The 18,674-nt window shown below is 39.8% G+C and overlaps 2 long non-coding RNA genes and 1 other non-coding gene across 3 annotated transcripts in view; 1 reads left to right on the plus strand and 2 right to left on the minus strand.

Annotated features, from left to right (window-relative positions):
* Nucleotides 1–308: 308 nt before the first annotated feature.
* LOC140712522 (uncharacterized) lies at nucleotides 309–5,832 on the minus strand. Its single transcript, XR_012094125.1, has 2 exons — nucleotides 5,682–5,832; nucleotides 309–907 (listed from the first exon to the last, which is right to left on the minus strand). It is a non-coding gene; the product is annotated as an uncharacterized lncRNA (long non-coding RNA).
* Nucleotides 1,569–1,676, plus strand: LOC119628152 (U6 spliceosomal RNA). The gene has a single exon (XR_005244465.1). It is a non-coding gene; the product is annotated as a U6 spliceosomal RNA (small nuclear RNA).
* Nucleotides 5,833–7,198: 1,366 nt separating the features above from the next.
* LOC140712523 (uncharacterized) overlaps nucleotides 7,199–18,674 on the minus strand; it is a 44,750-nt gene continuing 33,274 nt past the window's right edge. Inside the window, exon 4 of the long non-coding RNA XR_012094126.1 lies at nucleotides 7,199–7,390. This is a non-coding gene — a long non-coding RNA (uncharacterized lncRNA). The remainder of the gene's footprint in view (nucleotides 7,391–18,674) is intronic.

Here is an 18,674-nt window from a genome sequence, read left to right on the forward strand (position 1 = left end):
ATAATGTGTTACTGTATTTATTACAGTGCTAATCAATAAAAGTGGCTATCACTATTATGATTATAATTATTTTCACTTAATTACTAATATTACCACTCCTAAAACAGGTCCAGCCTTGCTGTGCCAACTCCATCCACTCCATCTCTTAACTCCTTCCAGAGAAACCAATGGGTATTACCTGCTGATTAACATTGCTCTCGTCTCTGAGTTCTCAGACATGTTGTCCTAGCTGTGGAGAAAGCTGATTTCTAGAAAGTTAGTCCTTTCCTGAGGGAAACGTGCCAGTAGGGAAATCACAAGACAAACAATGAAAGAAACATAATTACTTTTTATTTACCTTTTCTGAACTGAAACATTTTTAGCAGAAACCTGCAACTCAGAAACAGAAGACTAACAAGACAGAAACCAGTACGTGGCTAAAGAAATACCTTACATTAATTCATGGACACAGATGCAACAGACAGATACCTTTGGCAGGTGACAAGATTCAGGTTTGTCAGGGAACATGAGGAGTGAACATAGTAGTTCAGCTTTGAAAGGCCTTCAGTGAAAGTCATGTTAAGTTCTTTACTGGGAGAATTTTTTTCCTGTGTTGTATTCACAGCACTTGGATAATTTATTTTAGGTTCATTAGTTTACTTATTTTACTTCTTATCATCCTTATGGTCAGAACGTTGAGTTTTGATGGTCCCTTGGAATTGATCAAGGGATCCAGTCAGTTGCAAAAGATAGCAGGCTCTTTACTATGACAAAATGAGGGCATGAATAAGTTGGTCTTCCCATCAAACCTAGTCCAGAATAAGTTGCTGCCCCAGTGAGTTGCATTCTCAAAGCCCAGGGAATCACTCAGGTGTCCTGGCCTTATGGGGTGGATGAGCTTGTATCAGAAGTTTAGGGGAAGGCGGATCTGCAAAGAGAGGAGGAAGAATGGATCCGATTCCTGGTTGATCAGGAAAAGGGCTGATTTGTTCAACCGAGAGGTATAAAATCCAAAGTAATTTGCATTTGTTTCCCTGAGAATGAAAAATTACATTCAAAGAAGCAGCTTTTGAGACTGACTACAACATTGTATGTGGTCAATTTGGCCAGACATATATAGAGGGTAGGGAGGGTCATCATCTGTACATTGCTAGGCTGAGGCCTGGAAAAGGGTAAGGAAGGGCAGGATGGTGAAATGAGAAGGCTATAGGACTTTGGAGACAGACGGTGTTCTCACTCTACCCCTTGCTAGCTCTGGGTCACTAAGCAAATAAGTTTTCCCCTTGTCAGCTCTAGGATTTTCATCTGTAAAACAATCTTAATAATACCCAAATGAAATATCAAATAAAAGGATACTTGTGAAAAAATTATAAAGTATGCACCCCATGTAGAAAGTTCTGTTGGTTTATAGAACCAAGTGGGTTTCTATCAAAGTTTGAGGAGAATCAAGGGATATGTTTGTCTGGTGACATCATCACTGTAAACAACAACAGCTTTCCATAAGTCCTACAGTGCTAGGGAGCAAGGACATTGATCTGCTCCAAAGTAGCAATATTTATATTCCACATACTTTCTGTCAAAAGATTTCTGTGTTCACTTAGACAACACATATACTAAAGTTGGAACAATACAGAGAAGATTAGCATTTGCCCCTGAGCAAAAATGACAGGAAAATTCATGAAGCATTCCACAAATTAAAAAAATTAAGAAAGATTCCTGAAATATACTGGAAGTATAATATGGATCTCAGTATAAATGTCATAAATGTATATTAGGGAAACAAGGATTTTGCGGGGAGAAAGCTGTAGTGCTTTACTCATTTTGTAAAAAATCATACTCAGACACTTCCAGAAGTAATGTTTAACCAGGACATTTTGTCATGAAGTAGCAGAATAACTTTCCTTTCTTATCCCATAATCAGGAGTAAGCCTAGAAAAAGAACTGAGCTCCTTCAATATCAAGTTCAATGTTTCATCTACAAGAACAGGCTTTTCCTTGAGAAGGGCATCCCTAATATCTCCTATCCTTATTTTGTTCTAATTGCTGATGAATTTTACCACAGTAGAGTAGTGGAACTTGCTGACTATAAATAAAGCTGATTTCACAGGAGTTACAGAATTCAGCCTAGAGACAAACTGAGCTGAGAAGAGAACAATCCAGTTAGGACCATTTTCTTCATTCCTATATGGCTGAGGCTGGTCCCCTTCCTGGCAGCACATCCTTGATGACTTTGTCCAGTTGTGTTTTAAATAATTCAAGTGATTGGCCTCCTATTATATCTCCTGAGAGCTCATTCCATCACAGAAAGGAGCTGACTCTCAGGAAGTCTTTCTCAACATAACGTTATTGTGTATGATTGTCTCCCCCATACCCACCAACAACCAGTTCTTGTGTATAATTTCTTCATATTCTTCAAAGATTTTCTCCCATTAAATTTTACATCACAAAGAAATAAATATGAGTGGAAGGAAGGAAGAAAGGAGGGAGGCAGAGAGGAAGGAAGGAAGGAAGGAAGGAAGGAAGGAAGGAAGGAAGGAAGGAAGGAAGGGAGGGAGGGAGGGAGGGAGGGAGGGAGGGAGGGAGGGAGGGAGGGAGGGGAAGGGGATGGGAGGGAAGGAGGAGAGGAAAAGGGAGGGGGAGGGGGAGGGGTTACGGATGGAGGGAAAGAAATAAGTGATGGAGGTTAGATGTGATGGGAAGGGGGATTAGGTGGGGTTGTTGGTTGATAGAAGAAGAGAGAGGAGGCAGAGAGTAAAGCATAGACTAAAAGAAAGAACTGGTTGTTGGGGGGATAGGGGAGACAAAACACCAAAAGAAAGAACTAGTTGGAGGGTGGTATGGACATCTCTCAGCATGAATTTAAGGAGGCAGCATCAGTCCAAAATCAACAATAAATCCTTTTCCTAATTTCTGCCTCTCTCTGAGCCTAAAGACATTGATCTTAAGAATCTCAATGGGTTTAGTCAACTCGACAGTTGTTAACCTTAAATTCATATTTAATCCATTTACAAACTACTCCATAGTTATCCGTGTTAACATGCACAAAAAAGCTTGTGCACCAGGCCCGAGGAGGAATGTGGAGTGAGACTGAGAGAGGTAGCTTAACTTTTGCCCACTTGGGGACTTTGCTGTTGCTTTGCCACAGATCACCACCAACCTCCATAGACACCAAGTTCACACTCCTTTGTGTCTATCCACTTTTGAACTTTGTGTTCCAAAAGGAATGCATACCTAAGGGAATTAAGAAATGAGTAGAGAAGACTATAGATCACAAGGGGGGATCCATGGTTTCCAGGGCCAGATTCTTCCCCACCCTGTCTGTAAAGTCAAGGGCAGAGTTCCCAGATGAGTGCCATAAAGATCAACTCTAATGGTTCTGTTGAAAACAAAGAAAAAAAGACACCCAAAAATGGGATCAATTTTTGTATCAGTGTTTCTTCACATTAGCCAAGAGTAGGTATGTTTTCACCAGAATCAAGCTCAGCTCCAGTTAATATGCATTTAACTCCACAGTTTCTGGATCATCATGACATCTCAAATCTACCTCCTGTTTAACTGCACACTCCCTGCAAGGACTATCTGTGTTCTTAAAACAAAATTCCAAATCCTCAACACTGTGCACCAGGCCCTGCCTGATCTGGTCTTTATTTGTCTTTCCAACCTTTGCTCTGGCCACCATCCCCACTTCGGGCCCACACTGGCCATCATCAGCTTTCTAAAGGGTAGCATGCACCTCCTCTGTGCCTTGGGGACTTCTACATGCACAGCCCCCTTGCCTTTTACTGCATTCTCTGATGTCCTCCCCTTCCCCTGATTAGTCCCCATTCACCTCTCATACCACCTTAATTATTCCATCTTCAGGGAAAGCTTCTCTGACCACCTCCACTCCCAGGCTAGGTCAGGTCCCTCTCACAGAACTTTGCATCCAAGGCAGGTATAAGTATTTTTTTTAACTTTTACGTTCAGGGATACAAGTTCAGGTTTGTTACATAGGTAAATTTGTGTCACGGGGATTTGTTACACAGATTATCTCATCACCCAGGTATTAACCCTAGTACCCATTAGTTATTTTTCTGATCCTCTCCCTCCTCCCACCCTCTACCCTCCAAAAGGTCCCAGTGTGTGATGTTCCCCTCTATTGGTCCATGTGTTCTCATTATTTATCTCCCACTTATAAGTGAGAACAAGTGATATTTGGCTTTCTGTTCCTGCATTAGTTTGCTAAGAATAATGGCCTCCGGCCCCATTTATGTCCCTGCAAAGCAATGATCTCATTCTTTTTTATGGTTGCATAGTATTCCATGGTATATATGTACCACATTTTACTTCCAGTCCATCACTAATGGGCAATTAGGTTGATTCCATGTCTTTGCTGTGGTGAACAGCAGAGCAGGTATAACTAAACACATAATCATATAGTTCACAGTTAAGGGAATCCACTTCCCTTACTGTAAACTCCAGGACAGACACCTAGTCTGCTTTGCTCACCTGTGTCTACAGGTCCTACTAATGCCTTGTGTACACTGGAAACTTGCCCTTTTTTGCAAAAAAAAAAAATGGCAGTGTAGGTTACAGCCCACACTTAGAAGCAGACCTGTCTATAGCAAGGTGTGATCCCTAAGATGCAGAAGTATGTGGTTGTTGTTCAAAGTGAACAAAACAATTAAAATCTATTGTTATCTATTCTTTAAGTGGAGTAAAAGAAGCCTTTCCCAGCTGGAAACTAGTTTGCTGCCAGTTCAAGTTATCAAAGCAATCCTCCAAGGGCTTCACACGTACCTTCTGGTGGGTTGCAGGGTTTAGTCAACACAGGGTCAGAGACACATATCTCCTCAAAATAATGACCCATCTCCTGGGCGCTTTATCCATTTTCCTATTATACTTTCCTCATCTTCTTAGAATGCATTACTTTTCTGATTTAAATTGTTAATCCACTGAGAAGAGAACACAACTTTGTTTCCTACAACAGCCAGTGCACAGTTAAATAATGATTACAATAATATTTAAGGATAACAACCATAGAACATGCCTGGGGAAAATTAAGAAGATTTTCTTTTTTTTTTTTTTTTTTTTTTTTTTTTTTTGACAGAGTTTCCCTCTTGTTGCCCAGGCTGGAGTGCAATGGTGCAATCTCGGCTCACCACAACCTCCGCGCCCCCCAGGTTCTAGCAATTCTCCTGCCTCAGCGTCCCAATTAGCTGGGATTACAGACATGTACCACCACACCCGGCTAATTTTGTATTTTTAGTAGAGATGAGGTTTCTCCATGTTGGTCAGGCTGGTCTTGAACTCCTGACCTCAGCTGAACCACCTACCTTGGCCTACCAAAGTGCTGGGATTACAAGCCTGAGCCATGACACCTGGCAAGAAGATCTTAAAGTATTGTTTTTCCTTACATAGCAGAGAGTTAATTGTGATATTCAAATCTAAGTTATACATGGACAAGAAGAGTGAAGAGATTCAACAGTGTTACTAGACAAACACAAATCATCAATTATCCAGAAGCTGTATCAACCAAAGACATAAGTGAAGGCAACTGATAAATAGCCCAGTGACTACAGGAACCACTGAAACATGTGAAAAATCGACCACATTCAGGAGAAAGAGATAGTTCTAGAGGCCTCCTCAGGGAATAGAATCTTGAAAACTTGGAGAAGTGGGAATGAACAGTGTTAAGGGCCCTGAGAGGAAGACATGGGCACCTGAAAAGTGTCTAAGCAGGACCACAACACCATCATCATTACATCCTGTTAAGTTTGAGTTGGTAAAGGAGCTTCCCACACAGCCTCAGCTGGTGCTGTGGACACAAGGAGACAGCAGAGAAGCAGTGGCTCATGTTCCCAACTTTTCTGTAAGCCCTGTAATGAACACAAAGAGGTCAATAGCAGATGATGTACTACAAAGGTCCATTAACCTGCTATGCTTCAGACCCACAGGCCCAAGAGGAAGTGGGCAGGCAAAGAGAGATAGTCAGAACCTCACCTTCCTTGTAAAACCCTCTTTCACTGCTGCCTCAGGAATCTCTTCTAACCCTGACTGCTCCTGCTGTCATGCCTGTGTCACCCACCTGGCACTGAGGTTTTGATATTTCTGGTGGTCAGTCCTTACAGTGGAGCTGCCCTGTCTATCTAGGTAGAACCAAGGAACTGTGGTCTGTCTCCTACCACTGTCTTGCTTGGTTGCCTCCACGCATGGAACAGATGTGGCTGCTGAACAAATTTTACACTTGAAAATGGTCTTGCCCTTTATCCAAGTCATACACATAGAAATCATCAGGCTCATCCCACCAGTCTCTCCTGATATTGTTTGGTCCTAATGCTGACTTTCTAACTGAATAGCTGAACATTTTCAGGCCTGGCAGTTTATCGCAGACACCCTCTGGTGAAACATCAAAGAGGCCACAGCAAGCTTCTTGTGGAACCAACTACAATGGTGGAATTTTCTATCCTTTCTCTGGTTTGAACACTGTGTATTTGCGATGCAGGTGGCCCAGCTTCATTCCCTGCTGTATTCTTTAATTAGTCTGGTTTCTGGGTCGTGTTGTTGGTATCCTGGTGCTTGTTCTTAGAAGCTATGCTATATGAATGACCTCTGAGGCCTCTTGTGTTTCCTTATTGGAATCTGGGTAGATTCTTCAAAGAACGTTGTTTTTTAAGGATGTTTGGGCTGCATGGAATTGTTTAGTTCTTACTTTCTCCAAACTTCATCCATAATTTGCCCTGCTCTACAGTGATTGAAAACTTGGGTACCTAATTTTGAACCAAGATAAAATGGGAAAGAAAAATTGGACCTTTCTTCATTTTCTTTAATTAAAAAGTTAGCAAGAAGACAACCCAGGGAAAATCATTACATTTTTAATGTCAGCTATTAGGTAGGATAACAGAATGGAAAAGGACTGGAATGAATTCAAATTTTGCTTTGGTACTACCTGGCCAAATGACCTCAAACAATCATCTCAATTGTTAAAGTAACAATTTCTTCTTCTGCAAAATGAAGGAATTACACTAAATAAACCACCTGAAAAGACTTTCTTGGCTCTAACATTCTATGGAGATACAGCACACCAATCTCAAAAGCTTAGAAATGCAACTGCTTTAGTCCAGTGGGAGATTTGAACATGGCTAATATAAACATCTTCAGAAATTTAAAGTCATTAGGTGAAATCTTTCATTTCCTTATATAAAAAGATTCTCATTTCCTTCTATAAAATAGATTTTCATGCCTGTAGCCCCCATGATTGATGCTATTGTATAAGGCAAGTAAAAGAGAAAATAGCAGGAAAGAAAAAAATACTTAACTCCAGATAGTGAGTATAGAATCGTTCTAAGCACTTTGTACACGTCATCTTATAATCCTCACAACAGCTCAATCATAGGCATTATCATCTCAATTTTATAGGTGAAATGGAGACCTAGAGAAGTAAAGCAAGTTGCTTAAAGTTATACAATGAGTAATCATGTTTCTCCAGATTACATCCAAATTGCTGATTTCATGGCTCTCTTTTTATCCTACCAAAACAATACTACACAGGTAAACAACAACAATAACAAAAACAAAAACAACTTGAATTTACTATAAACAATGCAAACAATTCTTCAAAAGATTTTTTATTGACAGACAAGAGAAGGGAAATGTTGTCTCATATTTGTGGTATGGAAGATTCCTAGAGAAGATGGTCTTTTAAGAGCCTTTTCCAAATCCCCATGGTGTATTTGCCTCAGTTTTACTGAACTATGTATCTTCTGGTGGGATAAATTCATCATCAATAGCAGCAACAGTGTCAACGTCATCACATGTAAAACAGGGCATATGAGTACAACTGACCTCCTTGTGAAAAACTGCCTTCCTTTGATGTTTGGGAAAATGCAGATGGTACTGATCTTCTGATCTTCAGCTCTGGGACAAGGAGGTTTCAATGAATTATAAAGAGACTGTGGCAGGAGGAAGAATTTGGAAAAAGTCAAGTTCTAAACTACAACGCCTGTTACTCTGAGAAAGCACAGATTCTCCCATTAATGCCCAGCAGTTTCATCAGGAAATTCCTTCTAGCTAACACTGACTTCATGGACTTTACCCTGGGTGTGGAATAGTTAAGGAGAACACAGAGTGTCTGTGTAAGCTAAGCTCCAAAAATCTCCACCATCTCCAGGGAAGAGGAGATTTTGAGGGCACTGCATATTTCCCAGAAAGTGGTTGTATATAGTATAGTGGATGCTTACTAGGGAAATCCCTTGCTATATGGAGGTTTCTGGCAAGGAGTACATGAAGTAAATTGAGAGTCGCCTTTTCCCACCTACCACAAAGGCCCACATGAGTAGTAAAAAATGCATGCTCATGGCCAGACAGGTTTATGTTGGTGTGATTGCTTCTTCTAGTCACTTCCTGAGGCACAACACCCAAACCATGTTGGTGAGCCCATCATTACGTCCCTCACCCTCCATCCCTAACTCACATCTTCCCACCTCCTACCTTGTCATCCACAACAGTGCTTAGAATTCTTTTTTTTTTTTAAATTTATTTATTATTATTAAACTTCAAGTTGTAGGGTACATGTGCACAACGTGCAGGTTTGCTACATATGTATACTTGTGCCATGTTGGTGTGCTGCACCCATCAACTCGTCATTTACATCAGGTATAACTCCCAATGCAATCCCTCCCCCCTCCCCCCTCCCCATGATAGGCCCCGGTGTGTGATGTTCCCCTTCCCGAGTCCAGGTGATCTCATTGTTCAGTTCCCACCTACGAGTGAGAACATGCGGTGTTTGGTTTTCTGTTCCTGTGATAGTTTGCTAAGAATGATGGTTTCCAGCTGCATCCATGTCCCTACAAAGGACACAAACTCATCCTTTTTTATGGCTGCATAGTATTCCATGGTGTATATGTGCCACATTTTCTTAATCCAATCTGTCACTGATGGACATTTGGGTTGATTCCAAGTCTTTGCTATTGTGAATAGTGCTGCAATAAACATACGTGTGCATGTGTCCTTATAGCAGCATAATTTATAATCCTTTGGGTATATACCCAGTAATGGGATGGCTGGGTCATATGGTACATCTAGTTCTAGATCCTTGAGGAATCGCCATACTGTTTTCCATAATGGTTGAACTAGTTTACAATCCCACCAACAGTGTAAAAGTGTTCCTATTTCTCCACATCCTCTCCAGCACCTGTTGTTTCCTGACTTTTGAATGATCGCCATTCTAACTGGTGTGAGATGGTATCTCATTGTGGTTTTGATTTGCATTTCTCTGATGGCCAGTGATGATGAGCATTTTTTCATGTGTCTGTTGGCTGTATGAATGTCTTCTTTTGAGAAATGTCTGTTCATATCCTTTGCCCACTTTTGGATGGGGTTGTTTGTTTTTTTCTTGTAAATTTGTTTGAGTTCTTTGTAGGTTCTGGATATTAGCCCTTTGTCAGATGAGTAGATTGCAAAAATTTTCTCCCATTCTGTAGGTTGCCTGCTCACTCTGATGGTAGTTTCTTTTGCTGTGCAGAAGCTGTTTAGTTTGATGAGATCCCATTTGTCAATTTTGGCTTTTGTTGCCGTTGCTTTTGGTGTTTTAGACATGAAGTCTTTGCCCATGCCTATGTCCTGAATGGTACTACCTAGGTTTTCCTCTAGGATTTTTATGGTATTAGGTCTAACATTTAAGTCTCTAATCCATCTTGAATTAATTTTCGTATAAGGAGTAAGGAAAGGATCCAGTTTCAGCTTTCTACTTATGGCTAGCCAGTTTTCCCAGCACCATTTATTAAATAGGGAATCCTTTCCCCATTTCTTGTTTCTCTCAGGTTTGTCAAAGATCAGATGGCTGTAGATGTGTGGTATTATTTCTGAGGACTCTGTTCTGTTCCATTGGTCTATATCTCTGTTTTGGTACCAGTACCATGCTGTTTTGGTTACTGTAGCCTTGTAGTATAGTTTGAAGTCAGGTAGCGTGATGCCTCCAGCTTTGTTCTTTTGACTTAGGATTGTCTTGGAGATGCGGGCTCTTTTTTGGTTCCATATGAACTTTAAAGCAGTTTTTTCCAATTCTGTGAAGAAGCTCATTGGTAGCTTGATGGGGATGGCATTGAATCTATAAATTACCTTGGGCAGTATGGCCATTTTCACGATATTGATTCTTCCTATCCATGAGCATGGTATGTTCTTCCATTTGTTTGTGTCCTCTTTGATTTCACTGAGCAGTGGTTTGTAGTTCTCCTTGAAGAGGTCCTTTACATCCCTTGTAAGTTGGATTCCTAGGTATTTTATTCTCTTTGAAGCAATTGTGAATGGAAGTTCATTCCTGATTTGGCTCTCTGTTTGACTGTCACTGGTGTATAAGAATGCTTGTGATTTTTGCACATTAATTTTGTATCCTGAGACTTTGCTGAAGTTGCTGATCAGCTTAAGGAGATTTTGGGCTGAGACAATGGGGTTTTCTAAATATACAATCATGTCGTCTGCAAACAGGGACAATTTGACTTCTTCTTTTCCTAACTGAATCCCCTTGATTTCTTTCTCTTGCCTGATTGCCCTAGCCAGAACTTCCAACACTATGTTGAATAGGAGTGGTGAGAGAGGGCATCCCTGTCTTGTGCCAGTTTTCAAAGGGAATTTTTCCAGTTTTTGCCCATTCAGTATGATATTGGCTGTGGGTTTGTCATAAATAGCTCTTATGATTTTGAGGTACGTTCCATCAATACCGAATTTATTGAGCGTTTTTAGCATGAAGGGCTGTTGAATTTTGTCAAAAGCCTTTTCTGCATCTATTGAGATAATGATGTGGTTCTTGTCTTTGGTTCTGTTTATATGCTGGATTATGTTTATTGATTTGAGAATGTTGAACCAGCCTTGCATCCCAGGGATGAAGCCCACTTGATCATGGTGGATAAGCTTTTTGATGTGCTGCTGAATCCGGTTTGCCAGTATTTTATTGAGGATTTTTGCATCGATGTTCATCAGGGATATTGGTCTAAAATTCTCTTTTTTTGTTGTGTCTCTGCCAGGCTTTGGTATCAGGATGATGTTGGCCTCATAAAATGAGTTAGGGAGGATTCCCTCTTTTTCTATTGATTGGAATAGTTTCAGAAGGAATGGTACCAGCTCCTCCTTGTACCTCTGGTAGAATTCAGCTGTGAATCCATCTGGTCCTGGACTTTTTTTGGTTGGTAGGCTATTAATTATTGCCTCAATTTCAGAGCCTACTATTGGTCTATTCAGGGATTCAACTTCTTCCTGGTTTAGTCTTGGAAGAGTGTAAGTGTCCAGGAAATTATCCATTTCTTCTAGATTTTCCAGTTTATTTGCGTAGAGGTGTTTATAGTATTCTCTGATGGTAGTTTGTATTTCTGTGGGGTCGGTGGTGATATCCCCTTTATCATTTTTAATTGCGTCAATTTGATTCTTCTCTCTTTTCTTCTTTATTAGTCTTGCTAGTGGTCTGTCAATTTTGTTGATCTTTTCAAGAAACCAACTCCTGGATTCATTGATTTTTTGGAGGGTTTTTTGTGTCTCTATCTCCTTCAGTTCTGCTCTGATCTTAGTTATTTCTTGCCTTCTGCTAGCTTTCGAATGTGTTTGCTCTTGCTTCTCTAGTTCTTTTAATTGCGATGTTAGAGTGTCAATTTTAGATCTTTCCTGCTTTCTCTTGTGGGCATTTAGTGCTATAAATTTCCCTCTACACACTGCTTTAAATGTGTCCCAGAGATTCTGGTATGTTGTATCTTTGTTCTCATTGGTTTCAAAGAACATCTTTATTTCTGCCTTCATTTCATTATGGACCCAGTAGTCATTCAGGAGCAGGTTGTTCAGTTTCCATGTAGTGGAGCGGTTTTGATTGAGTTTCTTAGTCCTGAGTTCTAATTTGATTGCACTGTGGTCTGAGAGACAGTTTGTTATAATTTCTGTTCTTGTACATTTGCTGAGGAGTGCTTTACTTCCAATTACGTGGTCAATTTTGGAGTAAGTACGATGTGGTGCTGAGAAGAATGTATATTCTGTTGATTTGGGGTGGAGAGTTCTATAGATGTCTATTAGGTCTGCTTGCTGCAGAGATGAGTTCAGTTCCTGGATATCCTTGTTAACTTTCTGTCTCGTTGATCTGTCTAATGTTGACAGTGGAGTGTTGAAGTCTCCCATTATTATTGTATGGGAGTCTAAGTCTCTTTGTAAGTCTCTAAGGACTTGCTTTATGAATCTGGGTGCTCCTGTATTGGGTGCATATATATTTAGGATAGTTAGCTCTTCCTGTTGAATTGATCCCTTTACCATTATGTAATGGCCTTCTTTGTCTCTTTTGATCTTTGATGGTTTAAAGTCTGTTTTATCAGAGACTAGTATTGCAACCCCCGCTTTTTTGTGTTCTCCAGTGCTTAGAATTTAATGAGATGTTGATGTGGTAGATTGAATAGTCCTGAAAACAGTGATTCAATCCCTAATGCTAAAAACTGGTAACTTTTCACATTGCTCTTTTGAGGAAATTGACATCCAAGGGTTCAGTCAACCTGTCTTCAGGCTGCTCTGGTAGAATTAATTCAGCATTTGCACACCCACAGTCACTGCTATCTACAAAGATCATTTAAACCTACAAAGAAAACACATTCTTGTCTCTTGCTTAATCAATAGCTAAGTCTTTATCACATATAATTTTTAAAAGTCCTAAAGTCAATGTTCTGGCTCTGGACCCTGAAAGGACACAACGAATGTTAGCTATTTCTTCCTGCTTTACAGGAGGGACAGACATTTTGAGTTGTTTTCCGAATAGTAAAGGATCAGTATGCAGAGTTATTTACCCACTCTTTTTTGACCACCACTCTCATCAGCTATAGTTGATAACGTGTTAAAAAGCATAGATTCCCTATGACCTAGGCATTACATACATAGGGCTTTGTAACTAGGAAACACATGAAGGACCAAATGGCCTGAGTTTCAAACTGTCTGAAGCTGGATGGAGCTCTGGATTGAATAGAGATCTAATTTATGATTTTGACATTAATAATAGCATGTGCTTCTGCATTATTTGAGAGCACTGGAATTCAAGTAACAGATAATCACTGAGCTAGCTTAAGAATCAGCATGGAAATTTATCATGAAGTCATTGGTGAAAAAGGGTCACAGAAGAAAAGATGACAGCTGAATCTTAAGAAGGAGTTGGCATCAGGAAAGGATATAGTGTCGGGTATCCAGGGCACCTCTGCCTGTGCATTTCACATCTTTAGCTGTTATCATCCATGCATTTTCTTTACCTGTCTCTATCTGCAGACTAGCTCTCTTTACATACAGTCACATGGAACAAAGGGCTATGTCACAGCTTCTCATCTGACTCTGTCAATAGGAGGATGGACAAATTTGTGATATATCTATATAATAAAATAATATTCAGCAATAAAAAGAAATGAACTATGAAGCCATACAAATCATGGATGAATCTTAAATACATATTGCTAAATGAAAGAAGGCAGCCCAGGAAAGCGTACTGTATGATTCCATTTATATTAAATTCTGGAAAGGGCAAATCTATATACATTCCAAATAGATCAGTGGTTACCAGAGCTTCAGGAGTGGGGAGAGGAGGGCTGAAGTGCAGGGGATTTTTTTAGGGCAGTGAAACTATTCAATATGATAGTGTAATGGTGAATATATGATACTACATATTTTTTCCAAATTTCACAGAATTCTACAACTCAAGGAGTAAATAATGCATGCAAATTTTTAAAGCCCTTTAAGAAGTCAATGGAACCCAAGGTAGAATACAGACTATAAAAAAAAAGTATTATTACAAATACAAATACTGTATTGCAAAAAAAACTTCACTGAAAGGACTGGAAGAAAAATGTTCTAACATGAGTAGCTTAGGAAATGAATGGAGTTTATACAACTAAATAAAGACAAAATTAATGTGTATAATATGTGCATGTAAGATGCACTCTATTTGGTTTTTCCTGAGTGGTTGTAGATTAACAATTCTGAAACTACTACATTTGTATACTGGAATTCAACTTAGAACCATTAACTTAGAGAAGAAAAAATAAGCAATGAAAAATATTGATACAATAAGAAATAAAACTAAGAGAAGCAGAATAGTATTTTGACAAATAATGAATGCATGCTCACAAGACAGATACAACATCTTCCCAAGTGTTGAGAGACAACAGGAGAGAGGGGTTAACAGCATGAAGACGGAGACAGCTTCCTTTAGGATAACTTTAACAAAGTCATGGATCAGTTCTAGTTTTTTCCCCCTGGAGCACTAAGCAGACCCAAAGGGCATGCCACCTCTGCCAGAGGTTCTGCTTCCAGGAACTGACTGGAACATAATGACCACCTAAGAGAATTCACTGTGACAGCTAGGATCTTGCGTGGATAATGAGCCAAGAATCAGAGCATAGAGTATAGAGAAGTTAAGAAGGGTCAAAATTCAAGAAGGTATGAATCTGGGAAAGTTTTTACTACTAGTTCTGAAACCATCACGGTACCCGTTTAGAGGCCTGGGTATATGCAGGCCATAGGGCGTCAAGGTAATTTGTATTTTATTTTTTATTTTTTAACTTTTAAGTTCGGGGGTACATGTGCAGGTTTGTTACACAGGTAAACGTGTGTCATGGGGGTTTGTTGTACAGATTATTTCATCACCCAGGTATTAAGCTATTAAGCCTAGTACCCATTAGTTATTTTTCCTGATCCTCTCCCTCCTTCCACCCTCTGCACTCCAGTAGGCCCCACTGTGTGTTGTTTTTCTCTGTGTGTCCATGTATTCTCATCATTTACCGCTCACTTATAAATGAGAACATGCTGTATTTGGTTTTCTGTTCCTGTGTTAGATTGCCAAGCATAATGGCCACCAGCTCCATTTATGTCCCTGCAAAGGACATAATCTCTTTCTTTCTTATGGCTATATAGTATTTCATGGTGTTATGTACCACATTTTCTTTTTTCAGTGCATCACTGATGGCCATGTAGGTTGATTCCATGTCTTTGTTATTGTGAATAGTACTGCAATAAACATACATGTGCATGTGTCTTTATAATAGAATCATTTATTTTATTTATTTATTTTTTTTGTGGCTGGGAGGGAGACACAGTATATACCCAGTAATGGGATTGCTGGGGTCGAATGGTATTTCTGTTTTTAGGTCTGTGAGGAATCACCACACTGTCTTCCACAATGGTTAAACTAATTTACACTCCCACCAGCAGTGTAAAAGTGTTCCTTTTTCTCCACAACCTTGTCAGCATCTGTTACTTTTTGACTTTTTAGTAACAGCCATCTGACTTGTGTGAGATGGTATCTCATTGTGGTTTTGATTTGCATTTCTCTAATGATCAGTGATGCTGAGCTTTTTTCATATGATTATTGGCTTCATGTATGTCTTATTTTGAGAAGTGTCTCTTCATGTCCTTTGTCCACTTTTCAATCATTTTTTTCTTGTAAATTTTTTTAGGTTCCTTATAGATAATGGATATTAGACCTTTGTCAGATGAATAGTTTGTAAAAATTTTCTCCCATTTTATAGGTTGTCTGTTTACTTTGTTGATAGTTTATTTTGCTGTGCAGAAGCTCTTTAGTTCAATTAGATCCCATTTGTCAATGTTTGCTTTTGTTGCAATTTTTTTGGCATCTTCATCATAAAATCTTTGCTTGTGCCTATGTCCTGAATGGTATTGCCTAGGCTTTTCTTTTAGGGTTTTTATAGTTCTGGGTTTTACATTTAAGTCTTTAATCCATCCTGAGTTGACTTTTGTATATGGTGTATGGAAGAGGTCCAGTTTCCATTTTGTGCCTATGGCTAGCCAGTTATCCCAGCAACATTTATTAAATAGGGAACCCTTCATCCATAGATTGTTTATGTCAGGTTTGTTGAAGATGAGATAGTTGTAGGTGTGCAGTCTTATTTGTGGGTTCTCTATTCTGTTCCATTGTCTATGTGTCTGTTCTTGTACCGGTACTATGCTGTTTTGGTTACTGTACCCCTGTATCCACAGATGAATTAATACCTAAAGAGAAAGCATCTGGATCTTGGAAACAAACTGACCAGAAAAGGCTTGGGATTTGGAAAGTGTAAATCAGCCTAACTAGATGGGTCTGCAGTGTCTCATATTTCCTATCCTTCCATCTCACTTTCTCTAGAGCTCCAACTTTAGCAACTGCATCACCTCATCATGACTTTCAGTTCTGAGACCTTGTTACTTTTTCCTATTTTCACTGGTCACAGGTATTTCTTTCCCTTCTTACTCAGGTAGATCCCCTGTTCCTTTTTGTTCACTCATTTGCTAATGCATTGGTGTTACTCCTCCCTCCATTGTACTCAAGAACCAGCCCCAACTAGAAAACCTATTCATATGTCAACAATGGTCCAATATCTACTTGGCCATAAGCTTGACTATGATACCATGTGGAAACTGAGAACTGTGGTGAGGGAAACAGGGAGATGCTAAGGTCAATAATAGCTATCCTCTGAAGGCCAGAAGTATTGGTAGGAGATATTCTTACAGAGCTAGTTGACCTTATAGCAACAAAAATAAAATAGTCCTGAACTGTACAGTCCACAAGATGGTATTTTTCTATCAAAACAAAGTGAGAACAATTATAATGAACTGAGCAGAAAGGTCAGAATATCAGCCAAGGAGGATTGACCAAATCATCCCTAGGTAGATCTATCTGCCCCCAAAGAAATAAAAAATAGATAACCTGGAGGCTGAGTGAAATTATCCCAATGAAAAGTCAAAATCCCTTGCTAAGTTTTTGGATCTGAGTGAGTTCTCAGACCTAGAACCAATGAACTGAAAGGAAGGCCTAGTCCTCAATGAAAGGGCCCTATAATATTACAGTAAATGTATATGATAATAATATTCCTAATTCTTCCCCAAAGGCAAATACAACCATTCAACTGGGTACTATATCCTAGGAAATGGGGAATATCCAAACATTTTTAAAACTTACTGGATGTATGATCCTAACTGACATTAATATCTGGGGACCCAAAGAGTCATCCTGCCTCATCCATTAGAGTAAGCATCCTGTTAATAAATGGAGTTGTGGCTCAGGTCCCGCTCACAGAGAATCCACTCAGCCCAAGGATATACCAGGGGTCATATGCCTGGACCCAATTTATAATTGGAATTTACATACTTGCTACTTGGCAGAACCCCTACACTAATGCCTTGGCCTATGGGGTAAGAGCTATCATGGTGGAGAAAGCCTAGTGAAAGCCTCAGAAATTGCCCTATTAGAGAAAATCCCAGAGATCAGTGCCACCCTTACAGATCTAAATTATGAAGAGGTGGTGGTTTCTATCACATCACCGTTGAATTTACCATTCTGGTCACTGGAAAAATCAGCCAGAACCTAGAGGAGGACAGTGGACTTACACAAATGCAATCCAGTAGCAGCCCAATGGCAACTGCCATGTAGAATGTGATTTCCTTGCTAAAGCAAATTAACAATATTTTTAGGTGCATAGTATGTGCCCATTTATCTGGCAAATGCACTCTTTCTCAGTCCCATCAGGAAAAGAAGATAAGAAACACTTTATATTCATAATGGACAAGAGTATACACCCACAGTCTCACTCTTCTTTGTGTAGCAACTACTTAATTAGGAAACCTGCAAGACTCCCTGGATTAGTCAGTTCTCACATTGCTATAAAGAAATACCTGAGACTGGGTGATACATAAGAAAAGAGGTTTAATTGGCTCACAGGTTCCCAGGCTGTGCAGGAAGCATGGCAGCATCTGCTTCTCGGGAGGCCTCAGGGAGCTTTTACTCATGCCAGAAGGCAAAGCCAAAGCAGGCATCTTCACATGGCTAGAGCAGGAGCAAGAAAGAGAGGTGGGAGGTGCTACACACTTTTAAACAACCAGGTCTCATGATAACTCACTCACTCACTATCACAAGAACAGCACTGAGAGGGTGGTGCTAAACCATTCATGAAGGGTCCACCCCCATGATCCAATGACCTCCCACCAGGCCCCACCTGGAAGACTGGAGATTACAATTTGACAAGAGATTTGGGTAGGTATACCCCCTATATTTCTAAGATTCTTTTATTTTAAATATTAATGTAGGATACTGGGGGAATATTTTATATGAAACTGGATTCCATTTTTTTTTTTTTTAGATGGAGTCTCCCTCTGTCACCCAGGCTGGAGTGCTATGGCATGATCTCAGCTCACTGCAACCTCCACTGATGGGTTCAAGCGATTCTCATGCCTCAGCCTCCTGAGTAGCTAGGATTACAGGCATATGCCACCACACCCAGCTAATTTTTGTATTTTTAATAGAGATGGGGTTTTGCCATGTTGGCTGGGCTGGTCTTGAACTCCTGACCTCAGGTGATCCACCCACCTTGGCCTCCCAAAGTGCTGGGATTACAGGCATGAACCACTGCGCCCAGCCAAAACTGGATTCTAGTTTAAACTCAAAGCAGGAGGTAAATTTTTGCTTATCTTCCAGACTGGCAAAATCCTACTGACAGTACTCTTGTGTTTTGAATACATAAAAATAAAAGTGACCTACTACACTAGGAAAACAGAAAAGAACTTTTAAAACATTTAAAGATAGCTGTGGACTAAGAGTCAAAACATCTTTTGTTTAATATGATGGTTGTTTATTTTTCTTTTGTGTTTGTCTGTATACTTGGTATCCCTTTTGGACATTTTTCTAATCTGCCTGCTGTCTGCTTTAGACACAGGAAGCAAAAAGA

This window comes from Chlorocebus sabaeus, chromosome 9, assembly GCF_047675955.1.
Source record: "Chlorocebus sabaeus isolate Y175 chromosome 9, mChlSab1.0.hap1, whole genome shotgun sequence".
NCBI classification, from domain to species: Eukaryota; Metazoa; Chordata; class Mammalia; order Primates; family Cercopithecidae; genus Chlorocebus; species Chlorocebus sabaeus.